General features: G+C 39.5%; 1 protein-coding gene across 8 annotated transcripts in view; it reads left to right on the top strand.

Moving 5' to 3' along the window:
- TBL1XR1 (TBL1X receptor 1) overlaps positions 1-18,799 on the top strand; it is a 153,394-nt gene that overhangs the window by 59,279 nt on the left and 75,316 nt on the right. Inside the window, exons 1-2 of one of the 8 annotated variants that reach the window (XR_006742045.1) lie at positions 10,829-10,971; positions 15,186-15,189. The exons of 6 other annotated variants lie outside the window; for them this stretch is intronic. The gene's annotated coding sequence lies outside the window, so the exon portion shown is untranslated. Of the gene's footprint in view, positions 1-10,828; positions 10,972-15,185; positions 15,190-18,799 lie in introns of those variants that run through there. One more of the 8 variants, XM_036448134.2, reaches the window with a different exon arrangement.

Raw genomic sequence — 18,799 nt, 5'->3', positions numbered from 1 at the left:
CTTTTCCCTGAGAATCGTCAGTCCACTCCCCTTCCATACCTCTGATTCTATTATATTCACCAGTTAATATTGTTCATCAGATTTTTAAATTCCCTTGGTTTTTAGATTCACTTGTTGATAGCTATGTATTTGGTGATCATAATTTTTATCTTTATCTTCTTCCTCTTCCTAAGTAACCTCCTTCAGCAATTCATATAATTCTGGTTTGGTGGTGATGAACTCTTTTAGCTTTTTTTATTTATGAAGCTCTTTATCTGTCCTTTGATTCTGAGTGATAGCTTTGCTGGGTAGATTATTTTTGGCTGTAGGTTCTTGTTATTCATCACCTTGAATATTTCTTGCCATTCCCGTCTGGCCTGCATGGTTTCTGTTGAGAAATCAGCTGACAATCTTATGGGTGCTCCTTTATAGGTCACTACCTGCTTTTCTCTTGCTGCTTTTAATATTCTCTCTTTGTCTTTTGCTCTTGTAATTTTAATTATGATATGTCTTGGTGTGGTCCTCCTTGGATTCTTTTTGTTTGGGGTTCTGCGGGCTTCCTGGACTTGTAAGTCTATTTCTTTCCCCAGGTGGGGGAAGTTTTCTGTCACTATTTCTTCTAGTACTCTTTCGGTATCTTGCTCGCTCTCTTCTGGAATCCCCATAATTCTGATGTTGGTTCGCTTGAAATTGTCCCAGAGGTTTCTTACACTATCTTCAACTTTCTGGATTCTCTTATCTTCTCCCTTCTGCAGAGGAGTGTCCTCTGGCTCTTTGTGTTCTAAATCTTTGTCTTGATTCTTGCGATCTTCCAGTCTGTTTTTAGGTCTTTGTATAATATTTTTTATTTTAGACAATGTTTTCTTCATTTCTTGTTGATCCCTTATTATTTCTAGTTGCTCCCTTTTCATATCTTCATAGGTCTCATTTATTTTATCGGCCTTTTTTAGGATATTGTTGAATAACCTTATAACTGTAGTTTTGAACTCAATGTCCAATCTTTTCTTTTCCTCCATCTCCTTCCTTTGTGTCCTTCTTCTTGTCTGCATTTTAGTTGTTTCCCTGATTTGATGGAATAGCTTTGTGTGCTAGGTGTTCTGGTAGAGCCCAGTAGCACAGCCTTCCCAGTTACCTGCAGTGGACAGTCTTGGTGTAGCCCTTTGTGGGCTGTGTGTGCAGTCTTGTTGTTAAGCCTTGCTTATTGTTGGTATCACTGGGAAGTGTTGATCTCCAAGCCAATTGGCTGTGAGGATCAGCAGTGTCTCAGCTAGGAGGGTTTCCGTACTCTGCTTGAATAGGGCGGGGTCTCGGGGTGGCGCATACAATCTTTGGTTCCCTGTCAGTCTCGCCTTAGAAAAGTCCTGTTCGTGGAGAGTTTTGGAAGATTGGTTGCAGGCGCGAGCGCACCTCTTTGGTAAAGGTGCAGACAAGCTTTGGATTCCTGCAAGTCCCTCCTTAGAGAAAGCCAGCCTCTGGGAGAGCTTCTGTGCTCAGCCACAGGTAGGGCGGAGTCTCGGGTTGGTGCAGACAAACTTTGTTTTCCCTTCGGCTCCTCCCCAAGTCCCACAGTAATGGCCTCTGGCTTCACACACCTCCAAGAGATCTCTGCCCACTGCCTGACAGTCTGGCCTCTCCCTGTCTGGGGCCGTTTATCAGAGCAATAGGGTGATTCTGTTTTCCTCTGGGACTAGAAAGCCAGCCGCGTTAGCTGTTCGCCCTCTCCGCGCCAGGAGTAAGCCAGTAGCGAACTCAGCCCGGCCCGCCCTCTCTGCGTGCAGGGAGTAAGCCAGCAGCAATCTCGGTCCGGCCCTTCCTCTCCGCACCGGGATTAAGCCAGCGCCTTTTCGCGCACACAGTTCTCTGTACCTTCACAGTTCCTGAGGTTCAGCGTGCCTTCTCTCTCCTTCCCAGATGGCAGAGCCTCCTCTCAGCCAGCCGTCTGGCCCTTCAGGGCAATGCCTCCCCTGTTTTTCAGTTCTAAATTCAAATTTGTTGTGGTAGGCTGCATTCTGGTGTCTACCCTATGCCGCCATCTTGGTTTCTCCTCTCAAGGGGTTTTCTTTAATACTCTGTCCCTTAGCCTCTAAAATGATGCCTGCCATGATTAGTAGACACCCAATACACAGTAATCAAATTAATGAAGAACACACCATCAAGCCTAATATGTGAATTCACAAACAGATATTTTCAAAGTCTTCCTAAAGTCTTTCTCTTTACTTTCTCCTTCCCCATTGGTTTAATGGGCTTTGCTTTGATCAATGAAAGGGTATGACATGTCACATTTTAATTTTGTCTAGGACTCTAGTCATGACTTTGAATAAAAATTTTAGCCTTAATTGGAAAGGACATTTTACATCATTTAACAGAAGCTAAAATTTTATTTTATACTAGTGATTATCTAAATTTTAAATCTTATGCGGCAAAATTCCATACTTAAAATATGCCTATCTAAATTCACCTTAAATCTTTTTAGATTGTCAAAGATGCCCAGTGATGGGGGTGTGTAAAAGGCATGTGTAGTTATTGTTTGTTTTATTTATAACTAAAGTTTGTTTCCCATATCCTGGGTGACCTAGAAAATCAGAAATTTCAGCACTTTTAAAATTTATTTTATTTTTACCATGGAAGTAATAAATGCATTTAATAAAATGAAAGAAAAAAAAAGGGGCGGGGGTTCTTCTTTACTAGCCTCACCCCTCAGGTTAGGTCTACAACAATGATTCTCTTAGTGGTTAACCATTATATGTTTATTTGTGTCTTCCTTGATCTATTAGATGTAGACACAATGTACTGACTTACTTCAACTCTTAAATAAAATGCCCTTGATAATATCTTAGGGAAATACAAGGTCTTTGAAAAATCACTTGAAGGAGAAAATTATTGTAGACTGACATAAAGAAAACATAGGAACACAGAGGCTTATTGGCAGGAGAAATATTAAGAACTGTAAAAAAAAAGCATACCTGTGTTTTCCTTTACAAACAAAACACTTCTTACCAAATGTGTGGTATTTTTTTATTTTCTGCAACACCATCTGAGTATCAAAGAAGTCAGTTCAGTATTAATATTTGGAGTTAGCATCAGATCTCCTGAGTCAAGGGTTCACTTCAAATGCCAACTGCAAGTCCCAGATTGTTACTTCTGAGTGACTGGCTATAAAATCAGAGTTCTCGTGATCATCTCTTCCTTAGGTTCGATAATTTGCTAGAATGGCTCACAGAACTCAGGGAACCACTTACCCATTTACTATAAAAGACATGACAAAAGATACAGATGACCATCCAGATGGAAGAGATGTGTAGGGCAAGGTGTGGGGGGAGGGTGAATACAATGCTTCAATGCCCTGACTGGGGGCATCACAGTCCCACTACCCCCATATATTCAGTGATCCTGAAGCTCTCTGAATCCCCCCATACTTTTGACATTTTAAGGGAGGCTTTATCACAAGGGCATACCAATTCTTAGCACAATGACCAGTCCCTCACCCCTTCCCAGGAGATTGGAGGGAGGTGGAGTGGAAAATTCCAAGCTTCTAATCATGGCTTGGTCTCTGGTGACCAGACCCACCCTGAAGTAGTTACCCAGGAGCCCACCAAGAGTGGGCTAGCCCTCACTAGAGAAAATGGCTTGCAAATTCCAAGGAATTTAGGAGCTGTGTCAGAAATCAGGGTCAAAGACCAAATATTAGAACAAAAGGTGTTCCCAGTGCTCTTATTGTTAGGAAACTACAAGGGCTTTAGTTGCTCTGTGCCAGGAACTGTGGGCAGAAACAAGCTGTCTGTGTGTGTGTGTGTGTGTGTGTGTGTGTGTGTGTGTGTGTGTGTGATTTCATAACTAGTGGATCAAATTAGCTAATAGGGTCATTCTAGATATACTTTGAATGAAAGTCTGCTATTTTCTGTGTCCTTGTAGTTTTAAACTCTGTCTAGGAATACATGTCTGAGTTGGACTGCAAGGATAACCAGCTTCTGCCAAGTCATTTTCCATTATGACAATTTCTTTGGGACTAGGAGCTTGAAGCAATTCCAGAAGTTTTTGCACCTGTGCTGACCTGTCTGGCTTGCAAATAGACAATTTTCCCTCCTTTTACAGTGTAAAAGTCCATGGTTCTTAAATATACTGTGAATAAATATTCAAGAACACTTTAGAGTTTGAAGAGATCAGTAATTTTGAAAAAACAGACCTTCTATGTGGCCTGGCATGGAACCAGTATCTTAGAATGTGGCTTAACAGTAATTATGGCTTGAACACTCTACAACTATGTTCTGAATTTTTGGCTAAGAACAGTGATAAAAGAAAAAAGAGAATAGTTAAATTTATATACTGTTAAGATGTATAACCACTGTCCCTAGATTCCTATGAAAATTGGCAAATTGATTGGGTCAGAGTTCAGTGGTTCTTGGTTTACATTCATCTTATACTGAACCCAATCTGCTCTTCAATATTGTTTTCCTGCCCTTTGAATAAAATTTTCAGTTTTACTTTATTTTCCAATCAATGACATGGAAATAAAGTGAAATTTATTAAAGCTCCAAGTGGGATTTGCTGATTTGCTTTCAGATTAGAAAATTAGTCACTGTACTGGTGGCATTCGAAGTTAGACTGAATCAAACTGTTAACAACTTAGTGTAACACCAGATAAGGTTAATATTAATAGAATTTATAGAGCTCATTAAATTGTCCAGGGTAGCAAACATCAGGGAGAATTAAGAGCTTACACTCCCTGAAAGGAAATTCTAGGAATGGGAAACTGCATGTTATTTAACAACGTTTTAAATTTTTTTGATGTTCTTTCTAGAAGGAAAGTAATTTCAGACTACACAGATATTCAGTAATTACATGACATTCAAAACCAAAATAAAGGTACTATTTTAAAATACTATATAATTATGGAAAAGGCTTAATGAAGCCTTATTAAATTTATCTATTATTTGCTATCACTGAAAGTAAATCTTACCTGGGAATTCAGTGTTGCTGAATTAGGCATTAGTTTCATTGCTTCTCAGCTACTATTTGGAAGTCAGGGAATAATAATAGTAATATTAGAGTGATATTTCTTTAAAACATGGACATTTGATTAATTTATTACCTGCTATAGATTGGTTGTGATGTTGATTAAGATTTGGTATTATTTCTTAAAGGTCAAAAATCTTGAACCACTCTTGCTTCCCTCTCCAATAATCACCCCCCCCCTTCTAATTTTACATCCAATATTTAATCCAGAAATGATACCTTATTTTCAGAATGCTAATAGCAAGCAGACTTCTTAAAAGCAAAGTTGCATTTTTAAAAATAAAATAAAAACATTCATGAAAACAAAATATTCTAGATATTTAGATTGGGTATATTAACCACTTAATTCAGTAAATCTGTGGTTCTATTAAAGGATAGCTCAGTGTGTTCCATCACACATACAATCCAGTAAAATAACAATGACTGTCATAAATTGCTTTTTTATATCTCGGGTACTATTACATGCTTGATAGGTATTAACTTATTTAATGTCAAAACAACATCCCTCTGTGAGTAGTGTTAAAATCCTCACTTTACAGACGAGGAAACAAGTTTAGAATAATAAGCTAAATGTCTCATGCTCAGGAAGTGGTGGGGTCACAGTATTCTTAGTAGTTCTATGTAGTTTTTGGTACAAAAAAAAAAAAGGATGAATTTGAGAATGGAAAGCATTGTAAATATTAATAAGGGTTGTACTAATATAATTGAAAAAATAGTAAAGAACCAGACATTTGTTTCTGGCAATTGTATTTTGTAAGGTTTACACATGAAATGGACTTGCATAGGATTAAGTTATTAAATAAAAAGAGAGAATTTGGTGTGGTTGGGGCAGAATAAGGACATATCCATGAAATGTTCACATTATTAGGAGAGGGGAAAGCAAGAAATAAAAGTTATAGGAGATATGATCTAGGGATATAATTTCATAGTAGCCATCAATGAACCTGTAGTATTAGAATGCCGGGAGAGCACATGTGTCTGTCTTTCTAGGATTTTGGGATCAAATTTGCCTATTGTAAGCTGTCTGATTTTTAGGAGTAGTCTGTTTAGTTTCTTGTCTATAGAACAATGAAGGAAAATAGCAAAAACCTGTTGCTCCTTTCTCAGTGAGCTACTGGCTGCTCTTAACTTGTTTTTTATGAAGTTCTTTGCCTTCCTTCCCAGTTTCTCTACTCTGGCCTAAGGAAATCAAAAGGATCAAAATCAAACACACTCTAAAAGAGCAAATGAAAGAAATGCCTTTTAACAGCAATTGCATTTGTAACAAAGTAGCACTGCATTAATATGCTTTTAAAATGCCCTACCTAGATGCAATAGTTATGATAGTATGTTTGGTTCATATAATATTTCAGAGATAAGCTGTTAAATAATTGGTCATAGTTCTTTTTCTTTATCTTTTGAACCAAATAATACTTTTAGTTTTCAGAATTTCAGGTATGCTTTGCATCAGATATAATTTGTATTTGCCCCAAAATTGATTTTATGAGGGAATGAAAACAACACAACAATTTTGTCATCGATTTTTTTAATACCTGTATGAATAAGGTCTTTATTTTAACCACTAGTCTGTGAGAGGGATGCATTTTACTATGTTTTCCATGCTTTGCTTTAGGGATCTCGTATTACAAAGATGAATAAGGAATCTTTCAAGATAGATACTTTTTATTGAAGGGAGACAGGCATATAAAAGAATATCTACAATGGTGGCAGAGCTTAAGTAGGATTTAGATGGTCTAAAATTTAGCTAGAGGATATAAGCCTATCTGAAGTCATAGTTATGAGGTTTGGAGGACTAAAAACATACGAGATGGAATGTAATGGTGTTTGGCGATTGATTAACTATAGGAGATGAAAGAGGAGAAAGCCATTGTTTTTAGCTGAGTTAGTGGGAGGATGGAGCCATAGACAGAGGTAGAGAATATAGGAAGAGGAACCAGTCTGAAATGGGAGTTGAACTAAGTTTGAAATGCTTTGGGGACATATATAAGAATATAGGTGAGGAAGAGACTTCTCTGCCTTCAAGGTTCTTTCAGGTGGTCTAATAATTAAAATTATGTGGGAGAGATTAACAAGAGAAAATAACCAAATTTTATTGCATATGTATGCATGAGAACCCCACATGCAAGACAGAGTCAGAAACCCTACATGACATGAATGAGAGAGGTTCAAAGACAGAGTTAGACTGAGGTATGTAAGGCATTCCGAGTAAGGAATGAGCTAAGTTTCCTTGGGGCTTGAGAGGGGAGGAAGGTCTTTGCAAGAGATAACAAGAGCAGATGTTCAGTAATTATTAGTTTGCTCTTTCATATAGATATGGGTAAGGCCCCTAATTTAAATTCTTTAAGGGAGCCTTGAGCTCAAAACAGTTCACATCACAAAGTTGTACCTCTTGGAGAGGCCTGCTTTGAACCCCCTAGAGGGATAAGGATGTCCAAATGGCTTCAAGTTACAGGAGACCACTATTTTATGCAGTATGTAGAGGCAGGAAGTTGCTATTGTTTATTCCGTTTTCCTTAGTGGGAGGACTTCCTTCAGTCTTCTTGCCTCAGTGGAAAATGGCTACTCTCAGGGCCTCTCCCACTCGGTGCTTAGTCCTCCCCAGTGTCTGTTTCCTAGGGCTGTAAGAAAGGCTGGGAAAGTGAGTATCTGTACAAGCTGCTGCTTTGAATAAAATTGGGATTATGTAAGCAAGAAGGCAACTAATAGTTGTTATGTAAATGACAACTAAGCAGTGATCCAACAAAGAAACCCACTATTGCCTCTTTCACTTCAAAATTTAAAAAAGCAAAAGAAAAAAGCTGAATTTTCAGATAATCAGTTTTGTGATGCTTGGCTGTAATTGGGGCTTTAGACTTCATCAAAATTACAGAGGAAATGGATTGAGAATGTCGATGACGGGATGCAAGGGCAGTGTACATTGATATTTATGAAGAAGAATTGACAAAATTTTAATGGTTGTTATGGCCAACAAAGGAGACAGAAGGAAGAGCCAAGAAAGATAACTTTCCGACTACTGACTTGAGTAGTGAATATCAAGCCACAAGTAGCATAAAATTTACTCCAGCAATGGCTGTGGTGCTTTTGTGCCTCCCAATACTTTGGTAAACTTCCAAAGGTAGGAGGATTACGCTTTCTAAAGTTCCAGGCTCTCTTATGAATACTTATTATGCAAATTAATTAAATTTAACCTTATTCCCATCCAGTGAAGTCCTTTATTTCTGAATGTATTAAGTTCTAAAAACACAAACAAAAAACCCAGACAAATCTATATAGCACTTCAAGAACTAGTTAGTTGCCCTAACCGGTTTGGCTCAATGGATAGAACGTCGGCTTGCCGGACTGAAAGGTCCTAGGTTTGATTCTGGTCAAGGGCATGTACCTTTTTTAAAAGGCTTCAAAGGATATCCGAGGTTATAATCCAGTCATTGCTTATAGGAGATGAACCAGTCCCATAAAAGCCGAAGTTATAGGCCCAAGACCCTGGCATCGTAGAGACAGAGTAGGATGAGGACCCAGGTGTGTTTTGAGGAAAGGGTTCATCAAACTTTTTCTCCTAATAAGGTTAAATGTCCTTGGTTTAACTGACATTTAGCTGTTTCATTTGAAGCATAAAGGTAGAATGTCAACAATATTACCAGCCAACGTGGGGCTGCATTTGAGTGGGAGTAAATACCTGATGGGAAGGTTTGTTTCATTCTTATGACTGTGTATGTCCCGTGTTGGGTTGAATCCCCTGGAAGCTATGCCTGTGAGACTCTAATAAGATGATTGGAGACCCAGTGTACGGATTTGTGCACCAGTGGGGTCCCTCAGCCTGGCCTGTGGGGATTAAGCCAAAACTGGCTCTCCAACATCCCCAAGGGGTCCTGGATTGCGAGAGGGCGGTTCTCGATTGGCATACCCTGGAATCAGGTGTGTCAACCGAGAATCATAGCTGCCAAGTCACTGCAGCTTGGCAGCTCCTGCATTGAGCGTCTGCTCCCTGGTGGCCAGTGCGCATCATAGCTGCAGGCCAGTCTGACAGTAGAATGGCCGGCTGGTTTCTTAGGCTTTTAAATATATAGGTATTAGTTTCACTGTGGAGGTTGGGGTTTCTAAGCCAGTGCAACTTCTGCACCCTTCCGTGAGTTACAGCCCCCTTTACCTGAGTTATCCCATGGTGGTAGGAGGGAGGTGTACAAAGACTCCTGGGTTGCATGTTGTGCTGACCTGTTTGGCTTGATACTAACTACCCTGATAGCCTTTCTGTCCTATATCCTTCTGAGTAAACAGGTTACAGGTGTGACCTACTTAGATTTTTGTGATTCCTCCTAGTTGAGTCTGACTCATTAAGTGGTAGTTCTTTTCATTTGATTGATTAGCCAGGACTTGAGCTTTAGAGGCCAACAAATTTTCATTCCCTTTGTGGGAAAGATATTTTCTGGGCTATTTCCCCTCCAATACGGAAGAGGTAAGATTTTGTTTCAACTCCCCTACCTTCACAAATATCCCCCTCTGTCAATCTCATTTAGTGCTCACTGGAGTCCAGAATTATGTTTTAGATATGACAAGAGGTATAAATTATAAAGACATTATTAGTTTTTTCCAGGTATTTACAAATTGAAGGTATTGAAAAAAAGTTCAGCCAGTCTTTATAGTTCTGGCTTTGTGGGTTTTCACAAACAAGTTTCACTTTTTTCCTCTACTAAAGAATATGAAACACAATGGGGAAAAACAGACAAGACCAGAGGTTCTTAAGTATTTGAAGAAGTGTTGGTCTATATCCACATTTGTGTTTTGTTATTTTTACCAAGTAGGTATTTTAAGGTAGTAATGGTAGGTAAATAAATGTATGTAATACAAGGTACAAAAGTGTAGGCATTTGTTAGATATTTAAACATTGAGTCTATTGTCTAAACTGTAGTAGGACTTTAAGTGACCAGATATTTCATTTCAGTGGTATTTTTCTGTTTTCCAGTATCATGTGTCTTGAAAAAGTTCAAAGCTTTTTTATGTTAATTTTGTAAGAATGCTTATATGGAAAATACTTTGAACAGCTCTGGGCAACAATTATGAAAGTTTCTCTTATTTAGCTTATCTTCTCCTTTGCATTTGATAATTTTTCTGATGGCCTCCATAAAACTACAGTGCTAAACCTATCACTTATAATGGCTAATATCTGTCCTAGGAATTACAGCTTTATAACATATAGGATATAGGCAAGAACAGATCTTTCAGAGAAAAATTGGAGTAATTGAAACATAAATGACCTGTTTTGTGAATGTAGATGTTCTAGGTACTAACACTTAAGTGACAACTTCAAGATAAGGCACATTTGCATCCATGACTGCCTGCATACATACAGAACAGAGAATATGCAATAGCTTCCTGATATCTTGCCAGCTCTCCTGTTGAAATACAAACCAGTTCTGAGCATTCTACTTAACTATTGCAGCCTGGAGGCACCAACTCCTTCCCTTCTCCATTCCGGAGTCCCCTCCCCCAATTCAGACTTTTACTTTTTTTAATAGCAGTTGTCACCAACTATGTGCAACCTAATTCTAAATTCTCCTGGAATTTAAACTCTGGGAAAGCAGGGGTCTTTATTTACTAGAGACTCGGTGCAAGAAATTAGTGCAAGGGCCTGAGGCGGCTGCCCTCTGCCTCAGCCCCAAACTGCCTCCACGGACGTCCAGGCTAATTAACATATTACACTTTTATTATTATAGATATATTTTAGTAAATTTTGTTCTACTGTTGTAAAGGGCTAACTTATAATATTAACAATGTTTGATAGAGAGGTTAATAAAACATTTTCCCCTTTTTCTCTACCTTCTATCTCTTTTTCTCTTCACAGTTCTGTTTGTTGCAGGATAAATGCTACAGTCAGTTATAAGGAAAAAGAAAAGCCCTACTATGTTAACTTGGCTTTGAGATAAAAGCAGGCTTTAGATTACATTGTTTCTTGGCCTTCTGAAGAAGAATCTGGCTTTCTCCTAGGTTTGCGTTTTCTTGAAGAGAGTTCATTTGTAGTAGGCAAGTCTTTTGTTGTGAGTGGATTCTTTCTTTGTTTTAATATTAGAGAACTTAGAAAAGCTAAGGAAATTAACCCTTTGTTTTATCTGTAATTTTGTCTATAGGTTTATGAGTTTGTTTTAAAAGCTAATTACTAATACACAATTCACTTGTTCATTCCAACTTATCTGTGAGTTATATTATGATTTAGGATTATTAGAAAATGTGAAAACATCTTTTGCAGTTAAACACTTTAGTTTACATTATAGAAGTGATTTTTGATGTCCAGTGGTCATTAATCATATCAGAAAGCTAAAAGATAAGCTCATTTTCTCTTAATTTAAAATATGCATAATATCGGGTCTAGTAATAATTAATGTCGTTTTTAAACATTCGTTTCAAATCTTGCTTGGCGTTGACTTGTATTGACATAACCTTCAAACACGTGGTATCTACAGAACATGTGAAGTGCAATTAACAAGTTTTGCTTGAAAAAGTTTGTTTGGTTTGGTTTTTGTTGCAAAACTAGGGCTAAGAAGATGGCGGATGAAGAGCATATTCGGCACTGCATGCTTTACGAGTTCCAATTAGGAAGAAAAGCAAGTGAGGCTGCAAAAAACATCTGTAGTGCTCTTGGTCAAGATGCAGTTAGCGCCAGAAAATGCCGGCGTTGGTTTGAGAAATTTTGCGAGGGAAATTTTTTGTTAGATGACAAGAGTGGTCGAGGCCGTGTGTCCAATTTTGATCAAGAAGCTCTTCAAGCTCTTTTGGTGCAAAATCCTCAAATTACCCAACAAGAGCTTGCGACAACTTTAAATTGTTCACAAAAAACAATTTCCAATCAATTGTGTGCACATGGCAAAGTCCAAAAGTTTGGAAAATGGGTTCCTCATGAGTTGACCGACAACAACCGTAATCAAAGAGTCACAATTTGCAGTTCGCTCCTCTCTCGTCAAAACCGTTTGCCGTTTTTAGAGCAAATTGTTACTGGAGATGAAGAATGGGTGCTGTATGTTAATTTGAAAAGGCGGCCTCAATGGTTGGACAAAAATGAGGCTCCGCAGCCCACGCCAAAACCTGACTTGCATGCGAAAAACGTGATGTGTGTTTGGTGGAATTTTAAAGGAATTCTTCATTATGAACTTTTACCATCTAACCAAACCATTACAAGTGCAGTGTATAGTGCCCAGTTGGAAAGGTTAGCCCAAGCTTTAAGAGAAAAAGAACCCGTGCTGATTAATCGGAAGAGCATAATTCTTTACCACGATAACGCACTACCGCATACTGCAAGAATCACTGCTGAAAAACTGCGCCAGTTGGAATGGGAAGTTCTCCCTCAACCTGCATATTCTCCTGATATTGCCCCTTCCGATTACCATTTGTTTCGTTCTTTGCAAAACTTTCTTCTTGGAAAAAAATTTAATAAAGAATGCCTCCAAAATGCATTGACCGAATTTTTTGCATCAAAATCACAAGAATTTTACAACAGAGGGATTAAAATGCTTCCTGAGCGTTTGGCACACGTAGTAGAAAACAACGGCAACTATATTGTTGATTAAATTTTGTTGTATTGTTTAAATAAATTCGATTTAAAAAAGTATTAGAAAACGACATTAATTATTACTAGACCTAATAACTGTCACTTCTTTTCACCCACTATTTGGTTAATATTGGGCAGGTGCTGGCAAAATTTATGGCCAACAGTTTTTGTTACTTTATTTGCTCTGGCCAAGAGGATTCATTTCCAGGACCATGCTATTCTATGCCTTCATTGTTCTCTTTGTTGGTTGTCTGTTTTTTTCCCCTCTTCTTTTTTTAAATACTTCCCATTGCTATTTTTATCATTTCATGGTTAGTCGTAAACAGTTTTTTTGCTTAGAACGTATTTTTCTTAAAAATATGTTTTCATTAATTAGAGAGAGAGAAAAACATCAATGATGAGAGAGAATCATTGATCCTGCATGACCTTTATTGGGACTGAGCCCACAACTCATGCATATGCCCTTGATTAGAATCAAACCAGGGACCCTTCAGTCCTCAGGCTGACGCTCTATTCACTGAGCCAAACTAGCTAGGGCATTTCTGTTATTTTTTAATATTAGACGACTAGAAGCCCAGTATGGGGGCAAGGAGGTGGTGTCCCTCAGCTCAGCCTGCACCCTCTCTAATCTGGGACACCTCAAAGGATGTCCGACTGCCTCTAACTATCGGACATCCCTCTCACAATCCAGGACTGCTAGCTCCCAACTGCTCACCTGCCTGCCTTCCTGATTGCCCTTAACCACTTCTGCCAGTCAGCCTGATCCACCCCTAACCACTGCCCTGCCAGCCTGATTGATGCCTAACTGCTCCCCTGTCAGCCTGTTTGCCCCTACCTTCCCTCCTCTGCCGGCCTGTCACCCCTAACTGCCCTCCCCTGCTGGGTTGATCGCCTCTAACTGCCCTTCTTTGCAGGCCTGGCCGCTCTCAACTGCCCTTCCTTGCAGGTCTGGTGCCTCCTAACTGCCCTCCCCTGCTGGCCATCTTGTGGTGGCCATCTTGTGCCCACATGGGGGCAGGATCTTTAACCACATGGGGGCAGCCAGCTTGTGTGTTGGAGTGTTGATCAATCTGCATATTACTCTTTTATTAGATAGGACAGAGGCCTGGTGCATGAATGGGGGCCAGTTGGTTTGCCCTGAAGGGTGTCCTGGGTCAGAGTGGGGGTTCCCTTGGGGTGTGGGGTGGTCTGAGTGAGGGGCCTGTGGTAGTTTGCAGGCTGGCCACGCCCCCTGGTGACCCAAGCAGAGGCCCTGGTATCTGGAATTTATTTACTATAATTGAAACTTTGTAGTCTGGAGCGGAGCCAAGCCTCCTGCTCTCTCCATGGCCAGCAGCCATTTCTTTTGAAATTTATGTATCTTCTATAATTGAAACTTTGTAGCCTGGAGTGGAGTCCTGGGCCGGCCAGGGTGTGCAAAAGATTTTGCTTCTTCCATTGCCAGGGGCAACACTGCCTCCTGCTCTTTCCAGCTTCATGGCTGCTGCCATTTTTGTTCGGGTTTGTTTACCTTCTGTACTTGAAACTTTGTAGCCTTGAGTGGAGGCTTAGGCCAGCAAGGACAGGCAGAAAGCTTGGCTTCCTCCATTGCCTGGGGAACCCAAGCCTCCCTCCTGTTCTCTGTGGCTGTAGCTATCTTGGTTAGGTTTATTTGCATACTTGCTCTGATTGGTTGGTGGGCGTGGCTTGTGCTTGTAGCGGAGTGATAGTTAATTTGCATATTGCTCTTTTATTAGGTAGGATGATCTCATTAGAATCCTGTGCCAGGCAATGTTTAGCACTTTATAAATTCAGCTCTCAGAACAATTTTATAGATGAAAGAACAGGCCCAGAGAGGTTAGTAATTTTAGTCTTAGTTCTTGGTTGCGAGTGAAATCCAAGCTGTGTGGCTGCACAGTTCAGGCTCTGAACCCCCAGTACTCTAAGCTGGTTTCTCTTTTTTCCTAATGTGTCTTGCTGGAGTACACTTCACACAAAGATGCCATAGGTGCCTCTGGTGGCCCTATCATGATGGCACACTGGAATGCTGATGGAAGGGCACATACACAGACTTGTATATTCCACTATAATAACTTTCTCAGTGAATGGTAGATCTGGGTTTTGTTTAAATATTTCCATTGATTTGTATAATAGTTTTTCATTATATCGAGTAGAAAAAATTTTTCCTATAATTTCTACTTACTACTTAGAGTGTTGTCATACAGAGTTCAGTTTCATTTGTTTTTTTGTGTCTCGTATCTAAATGTAGGTACCCAGCAATGCTCTTTTATTATGATAACCTCCATTTTGTGATCTTATGTCCTTATTATTACCTTTTCTAATTCATTTTTTGGGAGGAGGATTGAGTTTATCTTTTTTTCTTATTGCTAATCTTAAAATCAAATTAATAACTTCTAATTTGGTTGATACAGTATGTTTCCCACTCTAATTCTGAGAAGCACTCACTTTGCAATGCTAATATTTGAAAGAAGTAATTCTTTTGGGCTTCCTCCCCCCCAACAGAATAATAATTAGAATCTGACTAGTAAAATTCCCATTCTTCCCATTCCTATCACATATTCTAGTGGTTCCCAACCCTCATTGGAATGTCATGGGGGATCTTTAAAATGCAAACAGTGTATAGATTCTACCCTCCACTGATTAAATCTGAGTGTCACAGCTAGGTTAGAATCTGGGAAGGTATTTCTGTAGGGCACAGTTAACCAAAGACACATCATCTCTGCAAGAGTTGTTTTTGTTTCTGTTGGGAGTATAGTAGTATTGTTCAGCAGAATGATTTCTGTCTTGTCCTATCTTAATTAGCTATTTCAAGTTCTTGAATAGCTGACACCTTGAATCAAATGTTTAGCCCTTGGGAAAAGTGACAAACATAAAAGATTTGGGAATTATGTCACTTTTTTCTTTTAAGTGCCAAGGTACTGCCTATGTAGTGTTAAAGCAAATTTGGAAAGGGCAAAGTTTGATTTTGTTTTACCCTATAATTTCCTACATACTTAAGCTATTCCTACTGCCTCCCCTCACCCTTCTACTTGTTTCTTCCTCCCAAATCACTTTTACAAATGTTTAGCTGCTATCAGCTTTGTGTTAAAAAAACAATGTCATATCTGTCATATTTCTAAGGCATAATCTTATAAAAAATAAAAGGCTAGTATGCAAATCGACTGAACTGCAGAATGACCGGTCACTATGACAGGCATTGACCACCAGAAATGATGCAAACTGAACAACAGAGGGCAGACACTCAGTGGAGGAGCTGTCCCCTGGTGGTCGGTGAGCTCCCACAGGGTGAGTCCCGCTCAGCCAGAAGTCCTGAGCCGGGCTCATAGCTGGCAAGTGCCACCGCAGTGGCAGGAGCCTCTCCTGCCTCCATGGCAGCACTAAGGAAGCCCGACTGCCGGCTTATCTTGCTCCCTGCATCAAACATTTCTTGAGGGCTCCTGTGCATGAAATTCATGCACCGGGCCTCTAATAAATTATTGGGTCGGCAACTAAGTAATTGCGGATTTTAAACCAATTCATGGAACTAAATAACTTTATTCTGTAATGTATTGCCCATTTTGATCAATGACCTTTTGCCATCTTTCAGGCAGCATCATAATCCCACGTTCAAAAAACTTCTGGTTTTTATTAGCAAAAAACTGAATCAGGTACGATTTGACATCATCATCATTATTGAAATTTTTACCATTCAAGGAGTTTTGTAAAGATCGAAACAAAAAGTAATCAGATGGTGCAAGGTCAGGACTATATGGTGGATGTGGCAAAACATCCCAACCAAGCTCCATTAATTTTTGCCAAGTGACCAAAGATGTGTGTGGCCTTGCATTGTCATGGTGGAATACAACACCTTTTCGATTTGTCAATTCGGGCCACTTTTCTTTAACTGCATTGTTTAATTTCGTTAGTTGTTCAATGTAGACATCAGAATTGATCGTTTGGTTGGGTGGTAAGAGTTCAAAGTAGACAATTCCTTTGTAATCCCACCAAACTGATAACAAAACCTTCTTTTGATGAATATCAGCTTTTGATGTTGTTTGAGTTGGTTCACCTGGCCTGCTCCAAGATCTTTTCCGCTTGATATTGTTGTAAACAACCCATTTTTCATTGCCAGTTATCAGTCGTTTTAAAAATGGATCATTTTCATTATGATTCTTTAGCAAATCGCAGCTGCTAATGCGTTGCGTTAACTGTGATTCTTTCAGTTCATGAGGAACCCGTGTATCAAGTTTTTGAACATAGCCAAGTTGTTTTAAGTGATTTTCAATGCATGTATGTGACACATGAAGCTTCTCTGCAATCTCACGTGTTGTACTGTGACAGTCCGAATTGATTATTGCTTTGATTAGGGCGTCATCAACTTCAATTGGATGACCAGAGCGTTTTTCATCTTTGAGTGAAAAATCACCAGAACGAAATTTGGCAAACCAATTTTGACACTGCCGTTCTTTTAAGGCTTCGTCACCATAAACAGCACATAACTTTTTATGAGCTTGCGATGCGTTTTTCCCTTTGCGGAAATAAAAAAGCAAAATATGACGAAAATGTTCCTTTTGATTTTCCATTTTTCAACGAACACCAAACGAAAACTACAAAACAGATCTAAAAACTTTTTTTACTGATTAACAGCTGAATAGCCAACTATCAAATAACAAAATGTGTTTTACATTTGTACTACGTCTGCAAACCTAAAAATTCAACTGAAGCCATATATGTGTGAAACCCGCAATTACTTAGTTGCCGACCCAATATGTCACAACATTAATTTAGTAACAGTTTTTTTTTGAATGAGAAAAAGAAATTAGTTACAGTTACACATTGTTGATGTACCACTTTTTTTTTTAGTAATTGACAACAATGTGTACTTAGTCAAACATTTTTACATCATTGCCTAATATCACAACTAAAATGTGAGTCTAAGCCTTTTCTAGTGCTTGGTTATCTATCACTGAAAGTTAAAGACTAGAAACTTTTGATTGGTAGATATTAGTGCTTAAACCAATTTAATTTTTAATAATAGTTGAAACTGCCCAAATCAAACTTTAATTTAAAAAACTTTGTGTCTTAGTATAAGAGAATTTGTGGTTTTATTGTCTTCTGAGGCTAGCCTGGCCCCAGTCGTGGTGGATCTGGCTGGACCTGTTGGGAGGAAGAGACAGCGGGAGGTTGGCTGGCGGGCCAGGTCCCAATCAGTGATGATTGGAGCCGGGCTCTCTTCGGGGAGGGGCCCTGCCCCTGATTGGGGGTGGAGCATTTGGGTGCTGGGCCAGCCATGGTAAGGGGCTATGGGCCAGCTGGCCCCCCCTCCAAAAGAGGTGAGGGAGGTGATCAGGGGCGGGGCTGACCTGGGGGTCAGGGGCTGCGGGCTGATCAGGGGCGGGCTAGCCAGGGGGATGTGCTGTTGGGTGGTTTGCTGGCTGCCCTGCCCTTGATCGGGGTGGGAGAGTCCAATTAGAGGCAGGGCTGGCTGGGGGGAGGGGCATCACCTCCTGATTGGGCAGTTTGCTGGCCATAGTAGGTGTCATAGCATTCTGTGGTTCAGTCCTTAAGATGTTCTGGTCGCTGGCTTTATATATATAGATTAGAAAATTAGGATCATAATATATAACTTTTTTTAAAAAAATATATATTTAATTGATTTTTCACAGAGAGGAAGAGAGAGGGTAGAGAGTTAGAAACATCAATGAGAGCGAATCATCGGTTAGCTGCCTCTTGCACATCCCTTACTGGGGATTTGTCCGCAACCAAGGTACATGCCCTTGACTGGAATCGAACCTGGGACCTTTTGAGTCCGCAGGCCGACACTCTACCCACCGAGCCAAACCCGTCCTGGCCATAATATATAACTCTTGAATACATTTTCCCTAAGTCACTTAAATAACAAATGAAAGTGAAAACCATGGCCAATGTTGGTGAACTTGTGTTTAGTCTGACTACTGGGCCTTTGAATCTGATCTGAACTCTGCATCAGTTTTTTTAAGATATCCTTTCTGTTACAGATTCTTCCCCCTTTCCACAGGCTGTCTAGAATATTGTGTGTATAAGAATGGAATGAGAAGAGCACATTCTATAATGTTTTAGAGGCTAGGTTGAATGCTTAGTATGATACTAGAGATTGCCCAGTTGAAGAAGGTGATTAATAAGTCTTTTGTTTAATGGATCAGTGGAACTGAGACAATTTAGTTGAAACTTCAATATATTCTTTTCTTAGTTGTTTCAGTTGAAGGTAATCACTATTTGTTTATTGTATTAAGCAATTTTGTGCTAAGCAATTTA

This window comes from Pipistrellus kuhlii, unplaced genomic scaffold (genome assembly GCF_014108245.1).
Source record: "Pipistrellus kuhlii isolate mPipKuh1 unplaced genomic scaffold, mPipKuh1.p scaffold_m20_p_2, whole genome shotgun sequence".
NCBI classification, from domain to species: Eukaryota; Metazoa; Chordata; class Mammalia; order Chiroptera; family Vespertilionidae; genus Pipistrellus; species Pipistrellus kuhlii.
This window is presented reverse-complemented; position numbering and strand designations above follow the sequence as displayed.